Below are 14,467 nucleotides of genomic sequence, written 5' to 3' on the forward strand. Positions count from 1 at the left end.
CTTCCGTGCCCAAATTATTTATAACCATTATATAGACTAATAACCTTAAAAATGTCATCAACTAGCAAGTGAGGTCATCTAGGATTACAGTAAAGGCAAACTGGGGTGGGGTTGTGAATGTGAGTATCTCAATGAACAACCAGGCAGTATGTACAGTATTAATAACTTGACACAAAGTCACACTCACAGCCGTAAAGGTCCAAGTCCACAGTGAAGAGATGGTAAACCAAACAGGTAAACCATGGGAGGCGCCACTGTAAGCAGGAAAAAGGAGCCATAACCAGGAGCAGACTTTCAACCAGCCGTGGTATTACACAGTATATGTGCTGTTTTAATGGTTCAGACTTCTGACAACCAACTGAAATCTCATTAAGCCATCCCTTTTGGCAGTCAAAAATAATGCCGGTGTTTTATTATATTTTATTATTAAAACTAAGAAATATCATTATATTATTATTTTCTTTCTTTGCCACTAGAGGGGCATGTCAGTGTCTGTGTTTGACTGACAGCGGCTACCCCATCAGAGGAACAACAATCACAGGAAACCAGCTTGATCTGTCGGTAATGACTGACTGATTATCAGGTGTTTTTTTTTTTTTCATGGTACATTTGGAAAGCACAGGTGTCAATAATGTCATTAATGATGGTATCATCGGTGTTATAGGTAACACCTGTGCTTTTCTTGCCATGACAAGTCACAAGATGTGTGCTTTTAAAAAGGCCAATTTACGTTTGAAGAGGAGAGCTGTGCGTTTGGTTTCTTCACTCTTCTGTTATTTCAAGTGTTCAAGGTAAGTACTTCAACTTAACAAACTTTAAACAAACGTTTGTTTATAATTGTTTGGTATTCCCATGCTGTTTCGTTTCTGGCTAATCCAGTCAACATTTAAGCCGGGTGTTTATTCTTTGTTCCACTCAAGGTGCACAAAAAAAGTCTAAACATGTAAACAAATGTTTGTTTATAACTTTTCGCTAATTCATGGTCGTTCTATATGAAAAAAATGTGTGCGTTGCATACTTTTATTCTGTTTAATAGTTTTTGGCCAACGCAATCAGCTGTTAAGCTAGCTACCGCAGTCTGGCCAAGACATTAAAGTTGTGTCTGTTTATTGCATCAGTGTAAGAAGTCATGTTTCAGCAACTATAGACATATGTGTCATATGCAAAATGCAAGTTATGTTGCACACGAATACATTTTTTTTTTTTTTTTTTTTTAGAAAATTTGAAAGTTATGAAAACTATCCTGTCCTGGAACTGAGTGTACTCTCATGAAAATATTTGTTTATATTAATTTGCATTAATACTGGTGTGTTGGTTTCTTCATCCCCTTTCCCCTCACTAGTCTCCCTGTTTGAGGGCACAGCACATGAAGCCAACACATCCTGGACATACATCTCTGGTGACTTACCTCCTGGTAAGACAGCAAACAACCTCACAAAATGTTGGATTAACGGACCATTATTGGCATTAGTAATTATAATTTAAGTAGATACATACATACATAACTTATTACTAGAAAATAGAAAAATAAAGTTATAAAATTTGAACTGCTTCCATCTTTTGAGTTGAAGCTAGTTATTCTTGCTAGTTATCCTTTCCAAAACACAAGCACAAAAGGTCCCTGAAAAGGTTGCATCTTTTAGAGTGACAGATAAAAATGATAACAGTACATAACCAATATTTTCTCTAAGGTTGGCTTTGACAACACTATGACTGAATCATGGATTGATGTTCAAACGGCTGAAGTCACAGATGGGGCTAGCAGTCACTCAGATAAACCGGCATTATAATCAAGGTAATGGCAGCAAATGAAAGGTAAGCACCACTGTCTTGCCTCTGTCAGAATAAGTTGTGAACCCAGATTTTGTAAACTGCTAGTACATCCATTTTCTTATTGAGAAACCTAAATGAACAGTATGAAGTACTGTTAAGACTTTAGAATTACTTGAGAATCCCTTAGGGTTCTAGCATGTGCACTAGCATGAAAGCAAAACATTTGCTTCAGCTTTAGCATAAGGTTGGAGGTGCAGTATTTAGCCAGGGAGGGGCAGGGGACTGTCTCTTCCTAGCCAGGCCTGACGCCTTAACCAGGCTTTTACAGTAGGAAGGAGTGAAGCACACCGAGGTTTACCGCCATGCTGGGATCACCAGTTTAATGGAGGCTCGCCCTAGCCCACATTCAAACCCTGCATCTCTTGGCTCCTTTCCGGCAGCTGGGGTATACTGGGGAGCGTTCCCATGGAAAAGCTGTTAAAATGGCTATGGTAGTGAGGATGAGGAACAAGTTTCCATCATGTTCTAACTAGCTACAAAGAGATTCACATATTACACTGCCATATAGCCTCCTCTACTGTAAGATAGTCCTATTAATTGTGATGTAGTGGGTTTTTAGTGGCCAATTGGAGGTGTTATCTGCACTTTCTTCTGCCTTTTTCCATTCTAGTGGCTACAGGTGTGTGCATTGTCAGGTTTTTTTTCCTCCTGATGTTTCAGCTGACATGAGGGGTCTGAGCAAACTTGTTTTTGCATCGTCTCCATGTTGCTATGCAGACTGACTTTTCCATTGGCTGGGTTTTACCATCATCCTTAAAGACAAGCCTGTTCCTGATTGTTCCGGATCACAAGGCCGAATCAAATTAGGGACTGGTAATGGCCATAAAGTCCATGTCTGAGGCATTATACTCAAGGGCGTGGGCCCACCTCACATTTCCCATCTGCATTTCCTTTCGTCCCCCTTTCTGAGCGGGTTTGTCAGCCTTTTTTCATTACCAACTAATCTGGAGGATTTGTAACTAAAACAACAAACACATAAAAAAGCACAAATCAGTGGGAGAGAGTGATGTTCCACAAATCAACAGTATGTTCATAATTGGCTCATACATCATGCTTGTTCTTCCATGAGTGGGCCCCATGCTTTGCTGTTGTTTGTAAAATCCAATAATGTCCTACATTTCTGTGATTCAAGATCAATGTCCTGCTCTATTTTGTTTTTTTTTTCCACGAAATATTGGAGTCCCACTTCTTTTACCCAGTAGGTATTAGTAACTGAAATACCAAAAGTCTTGCATTCATTTTTCCTGTCTATAACAACTGTAGGCACTTTACACATGATGTGTATCACCATGTGGGAGCATTCAACACCTCTTAAATATGTAAACAGTAGCCACCATACAATTACTAATTACTAACTGTTGACTGTGGCTGTTGTTTGGTTAGTTTTATCCTCACATACCCTCTCCCCTGGGCATGTGAACACTGAATTATTGTTTGCTTTAAATATCAATTATTAAAAAGAGCCAATTTTGAAGTGTTTCCAGACTTCTACTTATGAAATATTGGAAGCTCTTGTGTTATCATCCTTTTTTTTTTCTTCTCTGTGGGACCCTTAGGCCTTGAAATTATATTGTGGCACTTTGCTGGCGCAATGTATTCCACACTCCTTTGCTTGGCTTTTGATGTGTAAGATCAGCACCATAATGATTACTTTCTTGCTCAACACCTGCCATTCTAGTTTAGGTTCTCACATATTCTGACTTGCAGAACTCCTTGGAAGTAAAATCAGATATGATCTCTGTTTACTTTGCTATAGCAGCTAAGTCAGTATCTCTGCTCTGATTGCTCAGTCTACATGCCTTCCTAAAGGCATTGGAGTGGCAGCAAAGTGCCAACTCTTATGCTGCAATCAAACATTCATTCTTTCAGATCCTCCTAGGACATTGCACTTACATCACACTTAATAAGCAATTCATACACAAGGGAATTGTTAAATAATTTTACTTGATAGGGATCTTGCTTATTTATAAAAACAAATTACTGGGGGTCTTGTCTGATAGCTTATAAACAAAATGTTTATGTGTGGGTTCCCTGCTAGTGCTTTGAGTTTTTCCCCTGTCTGAAAAATATACAGATTAGATTGATTGGACACTCTAACTTGCATGTACATGTGAATGTGTCTATCTGTGTCTCATTTTCTCATTTATTTATTTAAGCCTTGAAGATTATTGAGGTTTCCCTCATTAGAAATACACAGTGTTAGAAATTCAAAAGGTGACAATACTCAGTGAAAGTATTTGCACACTGAGGTTAAGTGGTTTGAGATCATTGAATTGTCCAGGGGTGGTGAGCGTGTTGATCTTGAGCATATATTGTAGATAATTCCATGTGTTTGGTGCACAAATAAAAAGGCAGATTTTCCAAGTTCTGTACACCTGTGGGACTTGACACATAAGAAAGTAGAGTAAGTTTGGTAGGGTCCCGTGGTTCAGTCCAGCAGAGATGTTGTATGGGGTGGCGAATTTCCAATAAGGGCTTTATGGATGAAAAGGTTCAAGTGTTAATCATGCCAAAGAGGACTAACCAACTTCGTTATACAGAATGCAGTGGCAAGTCTCACAGTGGTCACTGGTAATGAATCAGAGGGCAGAATGATGAACAGAGTCTAGGGGTTTGAGAGTGGAAGCAGCAGCATTTCTAAATGTAATATCACCATAATCGAGGACTGATAGAAAGACTGCCTCAACTATACTTTTTCTACAATGCATAGGGAAGCTGGATCTGTTTCTGTACAGAAATCTGTGTTGACCAGTAACAGGCAGTATATCTATCTTGCAGACATTGCTTAGTAAAGTACAATAAATTAATATATCTTCTTCATTCATGTCCTGTGTAGCATACTGTAAGTTACAAAGGGATTGGAAACAAAATATCTTGTTCTTACATAATTGGTATTTATGTTCTGTATGTCCATCATAACCTACTATAACATTCCAGCACAGTAAAAATTATGTCAATATTGTGTAAAATGGTTGTACCCTGTGCTCTCTGTGGAAAGTCTCTTTTTCCTTCATACACTAGGAACATTTACATTACGTGTAAAGCAAAACCATGTCTGCCTTCATTATTTTTCGTTCACTATGACATTGAGCTATGCGACATATTATAAAGACATTATCTTATCCCATCCAAACTCATGCCTACATTGTTTTTCTTCTTCCTTCACCTAGTTCACAGCTGAACTCTGATTCCACAAAATGTGTCTTTCTCATCAATGAGATGTGGTATTAATATCAGGTGACAGCATGCGTTGTGATAAATTCTTTTTGCATGTTTATCTGCTCCATGAGTCACAATGTTTCTTTAACGTTCTAGATTTAATAGGAAAATTTCAAAAACACTCCACTTAATTCAGAGCATGTTAACATGTGGTGAGCAGTCATACTCAGAGTGACTTACAGTGACCGAGTGAATGGTTGAAGCATCTTGCAGAGGGGCTTTTGGCCAAGACGTACGGCTGTTACTGCAATTGAACCCTTGTCCCCTACATGATGGGACGGTCACTATAACCACTGGGCCACCCTGCCACCTTGAATAATCGTTATTAGGTTCTCCAAATAAGCAATATACTTGTGGAACGGAAGGGAAACCTTTCGGCAGACGTTGAGTGGGTGGCTGTAAAAGCAAGACTTATTCATTTTATAAGACCTGAAGCTGCCCTCACATCTGGGAGGAGCTTTTTCTAAATTATTGCCATCATTTGTCGCTGCACTACCAGCTGGCAACGAACATTGGAAGTGAACTTTGTTTCCTAAAACAGCACAGCACCGGATGGTTGTGTCAAACACTGGAGTGGCAAGGTTCCTTTGGCATGTAATTAGCCATGAAGCAGTTTGGTGACAGCATTGCTCCTTTGTCATTGTGAGCTAATATTAGCTTACCTCACCTTACTGGCAAACTCACCATGTCACCTTTTACTGAGTTCACATTAATATAAAGCTAGTCTGTGTCCACCATCCACTGTGTGTAATGTTAACCTGTTAGTAGGACACTAATCGACCACCTGCTCATTCACTGCTGTTAAAAATATATTCATCCTTTTTTGTTGTTCCAGTGTAAGGTCTCCGTTTTTCAAAGCCATGAAACCATGTTGTTGCAAAACTGACAAAACTTGAGCAGTCATCAGTTTGGCCATGGTACAATAACCCAACCTCCAAATTGTGCTTCAGGGGAGAAGCTATGCTTTGAAACTCTTCTCAGAATTGTCACCTCAGTGATAAATTTTCTAAAACTGTAGTGTTTACAGTGGATTTTTCTGAAAACTCTGAATAATTTTAAGGTAAATATTTGGAAGATCTGAGAACTCTTTGCTGTGTTAATCATGATGTGCACAGGTAAGGTCAGCCCAGATTATGCACAACAGAGAGGTGTATTGTGTTTAATCTATGTAGGGCAATGTATTCACAAAGTTTCACAGAGTTGTTTTGGCTCACGCTACTTTTCCCCTTTTTTTTTTTTTTTTTGGAATAAGCTCAAGCTTAAGAATAGCTTAAATGCCTATGTCATAAATATCAAACGTATCTAAAGATAATGGGAGCAATATAAAACATAACATGTAACATAATATTGACGGTTTCTATTTTGTGCTGTATTAATTAGTGGTCCCCTTAACATAACATAAAATGGATTTTAGGAGGTTATCATAAGTAAGAGAACAATTAGTCAGTGGAGGCCTTGTAAATGTTCCTGTTAATAACCACTTGCCACAGAGGAATTATTGCTGTCATCACAAATATTCCCCATTACTTACACCCATTTACAAACACTGACAGCATAAACTGTCAGGCTTCAAACTTCAAACACATCAGGAGATTAAGACTCGACTTATATAATCAAACTGTTTGTCTTATCTTGTCATGCTCATTGAAGAGATCTACCTGCAAAAGCAATCATTTTTCTGGATTGGGATACACTGTACTTGTACTAAGTGTAGAGTGTGTGTGTCATGTATATGTGTGTGCATGTTTGTGCACATGCATACTGTGTGTGGGTCTTTTTCAATTTAATACTTGGCTTGCACACAGTTATGAGGCACACACATATGCATAAAGGAATTAAAAATCAACTAAGATATTTACAAATATACAAACAAAGTCACTTATACACAATAACTATGTATCAAAAATAATTTGCCTTACCAAGTGCAGTCTCTCAGATCCATCAGGTACCACCTGCTGGACTCTTCTCTTCAGTAAAATTGGGTGCATCACAGATACCCAGGTGTTCAATGTATTCCTGGCATGTTCATATAGGGGCAGAGCCCTAAACAGACCCAGGACATGCTCTGAAAGGGTATTGTATGTTGTACCATCAATTCATTGTTTGTTCATCCACGTAGCCAAAAGGGTCCATGTGATGAAAATTTCATCATCTGACGAAGTCCAGGAGGGCCTATGTTGACAACTGCTTGAATGTGTGCCTGCAGTGTACTGTCCGTACTGCAAGCCTTCCGACTGCGCACGCTCTAGAAAAGTGAACTGGATGTTTGTTTCATGTGCGGCACGTATGCACAGTAGTTTTCCTGTTGTTCAGCCAAATTGAAAAAAGAAGCCATTCTTCTTGCTATCAGGAGGTCACCATCATGTTTTCTAGAGTACATATGGGGAACACATCTGCTTATGCACACCTCCAGCTGCAGTACGTATAGAGGCACATGCAAGTCTGCAGCTCTCCACTTCCACAGTTGTCTGCATCTGCATGAAATCATCTATGACTTTAATATTTGTGTGCTTTCCTGAATATTCCATGTATGCATGGTTTCAATAATATGAGCAAAACTTTCAGTGTTACACTTCTTCTTTTTTGGAAGGTACAGGCTGTGGTTAGGTGTATAAGAGACAGGGAAAGGTTTAGAGGTTGGAGAATAAATGTAGTCCATAAAAATCCTGACAAGATCACAAGTTTGGGTGTGCACTGTGTGTTTTTGTGTGGTCTGTGTAATACTCTCTGTTTTGGCATGGCTTTAGTTTATCTGGCAGCATGCCTTGTGTTTGTGTGGCGCTTCAAAAGCTTAATATAGGCCCCTCAAGTGTGCACGTATTGATTTTGTCAGAGTATTGTCATGTCTGACTGCAACTGATCTTGATGTGTGTGCACTGTTTACATACACAGGAGGAGCTTGTTTCAGCGTAAAGCCCTGTAAGCCTTAACCAAAGAGAGCTTGTGTGGCCGCTGTAGTGAAGTGCTGTGTCAGCCGAGGTCCGCCAAACTACTCTTGGCAGTCGGCCATGTGCTTCGAGTGTTCCTGCTGCCTTTGCCATGTTGTCTCCTGCCCTGCTGTATCCTCCCTGAGGGAGATTCTCCTGCCTCCTCCCCATTCCTTCTTCTTTCTCTCTGCGTCTGACAGACAGACCCTTGGGGCTGCACACTTCTGCACAATCACCACTGTTCAGATACAAGTTGTAGCTATATGAGCAAAGATTTTGATATATTGGCTATATTGGCTGAATCAAGCCTCAGGGGGCAAGCCAAACAACCTCAAATTTTTTTGGCTAAGTAATGTCAGACTGGTGTCCAGGGAGTACTGCATAAGGGAGGAGAAGAGGAAGAAAAAAAATGCCTGAGGTTGCAATTTAAAAAATACATAAGAATAGATTACCTAATTAGCCCATAAGTCTTTCATGAATGAGTGATAAGTCAATGCAATAGCTGACTGTAGTTCTTTGTCTCTGCCTGCTGTGATTTTGAGGTATAATTCAACCACTGAGGTGATCTCATTTACTTTAGAGAAATGTTCATATAACTAAAACCCACCTGCCTTGTTCCCTTCAAATAAATTCTCTCCTCTATTTAAACAGAATTAAATATCTGATATTGAAATCCAATCAACAGATAAAAGCTAAGAAATACTACTACCACTGATAATACATAATAATTTAGGGTGAAATGGGCCCTGTAATCACCACCACATTACTGTTATTTCATTTACCATTTTCACTCATTTTAAGTTTAAGTTATTTGGTGAGCTGACTGGATGGGAAATACACACAGCAAAGAAAAACATAAAAACTTTTGATCTGCCTTTGATCTGCTGAAACACTTGACAAGGAGAGGCTCCTCGGAGGGCTATAAAAGGTTATAGGAAGCACGGTTGGAGACCTGGACTCATCCTGTGTGATATGTTTTGAGAGTCATTTGAGGTAGGCCGTTTGTTCTGGGTGGGGATGTTGATTTGAACTAAATAAAGGGCTGGAAACCCAATAGTAGGAAGAAACACCCGAAAGGCGTTTGACTAGTGTAATTTGGCACAGAATAAAAGGCTTGGTGTCATTAAAAGCAAGACTATTAGTTTAGATAATGTAATTCTGGACTACTCTGCATAAACATCAATCTTAAGGGCATTGTTGAAGAGGAAATTATAAATGTCAGAGTTTGGATTGATATACATGGTCGGTGAAGGAGTATGCTGCAAAGTTAGTATCTGTTGTGGTGCCTTATAGTAGATGAATAGCAGGCATAGCATGATGCATCAACTTGCTACAGAAATTTCACTTGTTACATCTGTTGATTGACAGCAGGTTAGCAGCCATAATGCCAGGCTTTTTTCAAGAACGACAAGGAGGAGTTTATTGGTAAAAAAGTGAAAAAGGACAAAAGAAACTATGAAAACTACAGTAAAAGGCTTTAAAAACCATGTTACCCCAAAACTAGACAGAGAAAACAAATGTAAAATGTCACTTAGGGGCCAAAGGAAAAATATTTAAAGGTCTTTGAAGGGAAAAATCAGTTTCTAAAGTTCATCTCAAAAATTGAGAATACTGTCAGTACATGTGTTATCACGCAACCTTTTAATTTTCTGTTTAGAGTAAATGAAAAAAAGTCAAATAAATTTTAAAAAGTTCAAATGATGCTTATCCAAATTTGGAACAAATATTCTCATTTGTTCTTAAAATGTGAAAGTGGAAATTCGATCACAGTCACTTTCCACAAAAACAAAATTAAACAAATAGGCTATGGAGGGGGTGTCTGAGGGCATGGTGGCATATTTTGCAGCTGAGGAGTTGGAGCATGAGTCAACAAGAACAATTAAGACTACAGAGCATCAAAACAAACTTTCTGTTGTACCAGTTGACAATGTTTAGAAGTTTGTGGCAGGGAGCTGAAAGATAAGTGTGGATACAGGAAACATGCCTTCTCTCTTCCCTTCCCTCTCAGCAGTTTGTTTGTTGTCAGTTTCCAGATTTAATTACCCTTAATTCTTACTTGCCCTTTCCATTACTTTTTTTTCCTTAAGAGGAGAATGCGTGAGGTTTGTTTTACTGAAATTGCCTAACAAAACTGCCATGAGTCAGGTAATGCAGTTTACCTGAGCTGTTGATGTGGCCTTTATTTAAGCAGTTTGGCACTCGGCTCCTGCTGTTTTAAAATGTCATTATAAAGCCATTTGTCTTTAATTAGGGTGACAACTTTTCCTGTTTGTAGGATACACTCTTCTTCTGTCTCCATATTATGGTAATTTGGTAATTTTCCACACTCATTTGAGTGTGGAAAATTACTTACATTTGGGTGAGGAGAAACAGCAACATTTTTTTTTTTGGCAAGGGGGCCACAAAATATCTAAGCTGTCACTGCATAAACATAGGCCATTATCAAGCAATATCATAATGCACAAGGATTTTTGTCACACTTATTGTTTACGTCAAGAGACATTGCCCCCTTTACCAAACAAATACAGCATAGGACATTTAATAATGAAATCATGAGGGATAATGATTATAGTCAACAATGACTGATTAAGAAAACTGGAAATCAATGAATTTCAGTTACTTACTGTACAGACTCTAACCCAAAAAACTATTAATTTCAGTGGATAAAAAACATTCACATGACAAAATATGTACAACAAAATTAAAAATGATATGTAATTAGTCTTTCAACAAGTCTTGCTATTCCAAACAACTTCAGCTGGATTCATTCAGGCTCCATACTTGTTGCAATATTTTGGATTTTCTTTCAAGTTAGGCATCCATAATGGTGGAAACTGTAAACCAAAATTCAGTCATCCAAAAGTCCCATACCTGTGTGGGATGTCACAAATATATCATTCTCTGAATTTTATGGCAGTGGTCCCAACCTTTTTGACAGATGACCCATGAAAGCAATGTCATGTCTACTTGTGACCCCTTGTCACAGGTTGCATATGCTTATGAGTTACAAGCAGTTTAACCAAAGTGGATGTTCCTTTCTTTTAAAGATATTTTTTGGCTTTTGTGCCTTACTTGATAAGACAGTAGAGAATGACAGGTAAGGGGCAGAGAGAGAGGGAATGAAATGCAGGAAAGAGTCAGGCCAGTTGGGAGTCGAACCGGTGACTTGCCTGCTAAGAGCATCTGCACTCATATGGTACGTGCCGGAATCAATCAGCTATTGGGATGTTCCTTTCTTAGGCTGTCTCATTTGAATGTTTTGTAGAGGCTGGAAGAAGCTTTGTGTTTCATCAGAAATATGTGTTTTTCTCATTTGTTACTGTATCTTGTTAATCACTGCAAACAATATTTACCAGTGGCTCCCGAACTCAAGTTGGACTGTGGGTATTACCAATAAATCAAATAGCTTTGAGACATAGCTGAGCTGGATCTGTGGAGGTTAACTTGCTTTGTGTATGTGGTGGTTCTTCAAACTTCTGTGAAGTTTTGACTGACACTGATGTGAGAAATAAAACAGGAGTTTAACTTTTGGTTGAACTGTTCCTTAAAGTCTCAACTTCACAAATGCTGCAGACAGCTGAGATCTACTTACCTTTTCATTTTACATGCATCTGCTATGGTGGTGTATTTAATATCAAAATGTTTGATGGTCATCATTTTGCTGGCCCATACTAAAAGTGATCGGGAAAGAAAGACCATAAATTTCTTATGAAAGAGGCTATTTTAGGAGAGGAAATGTTAGTTTGCCTCTGCAAATCAGCACGTATCCAGCCACCGCATTCTTGGATGAATATGCCAGCCTGCATCACTTCACTTGACTCAGTGCCTGTCGCAAAGAAATCAAACTCTCTGGTCCCGCCCTCCGTGGTGAACCACAACCTTTAGACAGGAAAATGGACAGCAGGAAAAAGCTCATCAAGCTGCTCTTAACATCTTTGGAAACTGTTACTCAGACAATGATATTAGACTAATCCGACTTCATCGTCATCCGGCGCATAACCATACAGCTTACCAGACGGTTTCAGCACTCGTTCTGTGAAGACATGCTGTTGTCAGGTTCGAATCATCTGCTGTGACACTAACCATACTTGGCACTATGACTTCAGTGAAACTGGTGTGACTACCACGAGGTCTAGCCACAAGAGGCTAGCCCGAGTGGCATGAGCTTAAACGCTACCACATGTGTGTAATCCAAAATGTGTAGCTGCACTCTGGTTTCATGACCATATGGTTATGGCAGCCGTGATGATATAACATGCTGAAAGAAATGCACTTCATTTGGTTTTTGTGTCTGTTTGTGCTCATCTGGTTAAAAGTTCAAGTGGTAATCCACAAGAGCCTTATTTTGTCATTCTGGCAGCATCTTTGGTGTGAAGCGTTCATTGCTGTGGTGTTTCTGTGCTGTACTTCCCAGAGTTCACTTGTCAGTCAAACAATGTGGCTTGTGCTATGTTGTCTTTTCCTTGGATTCTCTGTCTATGCCAGTGTAGCTTCTGTAGGTGGCTATAGATCTGTAGAAATGTGGGTCTTTTATTTTTCTATATTCTGATGTTTATTCAAAAGCAAACACTACTGCCAGAAACATGAACATTGCTTCCACTTCACCACATGATTTGTCTTTAAACACCTACCAGTTACTGATTTTTAAGAACAACAAATCAAAAAGCTTTTATGGCCCTAGCTGAATAAATATGGTACTTTATCAAATGGAGGGTAAAGTAAATTTATGTAGATCAAGGTGTCAGGCTACAGCTAGACTATTGGATGCGCATTCTGTGTGTAAATTCTAGTGCTGACTGAAGGTAGCCTGGAATGGAACAGCATCAGCATTTATGATCAAGTGACAAGGAGGCCGTAGCAATGTAGACTCTGGTCCGTCTGGAGCAAAGAAGTTGGTGATGTCATTGTAGAGCCACAAACTCTATGTAGAGATGGATGGATCAACAAAACTCAGGACTTGGTACGGTAGGCCGCTTTATTTCTGATTTTCCTGTGACAGTAAATATTGGTTAAATTATGACCCTCATCGTTTCCTAACCTTCCTAACTTAGTGGTAATTATTGTACCCATGATGGTTTTCCCTCTCTAAACATGCTGGTAGAGACTTCCAATCTGTTTCTTATTCACCATGGAATTACTTATTTCGCTCAGCTACCTTTTTTGAGTGTTATCATTCAGCTATGTTACCGTTGCGTGGCAACTCCACGACCAGCTGAATGCGATGGCTGAACAATGGATATCTCCTGTTTATCATTATGGCTAATGTGAGATCACTGGACAATAAAATGGACAAGCTAGTGTCCCTAGGGACCCTAGACCCTACTATTTCACAGAGACATGGCTACAGGATGGCAGTCCAGACCCCATTGCTATGATCAACAACTTTCAGATGGTTTGGCCATACAGGATGGAATGTTTCTGCAGCCTGTTAGCTGTGGGTCTAGGTTCATACTACATACCATACCAAGGGGTGCTCACAAACCATGGTTGTTATTTACAACCCCCCTCTCTAACCCACCAACTGTGTGTGGCGTCACCCACTCTGACTCCAGATTCTACGTCCCGGAGACTTTAACTGGACAAGACTCTTTCACTCTGCACTATCAGAGGAGACAGGATCCTCGATCTACTGCATGCTAATGTTAAAGAGGCCTGGCAAATTTACCACACGTGTTACTTTTTGTACATTTGTGTTTGTACATTTTTATTTTTTGTATTTACTTACAGTGTATTTATTATTATTGCTATTTTAAAGAAAATTAACTTTTTTCTTATTTACTTCCACTTTCCTACTGCATGTTGCGCAATTGTAATAAAGCAATTTCCCTTTGAGACCGATAAAGTTTTTCTGATTTTGATTTTGAAGATCCCCTAATCTTAAAAAAAGTAGCAATTTTAACCCAAACCAAGATGTTTATTGAAAATGATCTTTCCCTAAATCTAACCAAGTCACGTTTGTGCCTAAACCTAACCTAACCAAACCTTAACCATTAATTTATTTTTTAAATAGTGATTTCAAATATTTTTTGAATGCACATCAAATTATGTCTTCCTGCTGTTAGGGGGCCTATTATTTAATATGCGATTGTGTTAATGTCAATCATTAATTGTTTGTGAGGGTGGTTATTTTAACCCAACTAATCAGTAACTAGTGATATTATATATATACATCCCACTGAGGTTATTTTTAATCATCAGAGAAGCTATGGTGGCAGCTGCTAGGGGCAGTTAACTTTTTTCATCTCAACCAAAAAAATATGCTGATTCAAGAGCTGTTATTTGTGTAAGTCGGCGGATGTAGCTTTCAAAGAGCAGGAAAACAATTTATTTGAATCAATAAAAAAACTGAGATGTGGGTTGTGCTTCTGATTTGTGAAGCCAGTCTAGAGTGAAGGCTGACTTGAGACTGACACAGCAATACTGGAAGCTTGGAGTTCTTTGGTAATGATAGTGGAGTCGTTGATACTGATCTGTAACCAGGTAACCCT

The 14,467-nt window shown here is 39.0% G+C and overlaps 1 long non-coding RNA gene across 1 annotated transcript; it reads left to right on the forward strand.

The window, feature by feature from the left end:
• The first annotated feature begins 638 nt into the window (after positions 1-638).
• On the forward strand, positions 639-13,831 carry LOC139625880 (uncharacterized). The gene is made up of 4 exons (XR_011692026.1): positions 639-791; positions 1,343-1,414; positions 1,692-1,795; positions 13,532-13,831. It is a non-coding gene; the product is annotated as an uncharacterized lncRNA (long non-coding RNA).
• The last annotated feature ends 636 nt before the right edge of the window (positions 13,832-14,467 follow it).

This window comes from Trachinotus anak, unplaced genomic scaffold, assembly GCF_046630095.1.
Source record: "Trachinotus anak isolate AG129_WGS33_773 ecotype Australia unplaced genomic scaffold, CSIRO_AGI_Tana_v1 ptg000010l, whole genome shotgun sequence".
Classification (NCBI taxonomy): domain Eukaryota; kingdom Metazoa; phylum Chordata; class Actinopteri; order Carangiformes; family Carangidae; genus Trachinotus; species Trachinotus anak.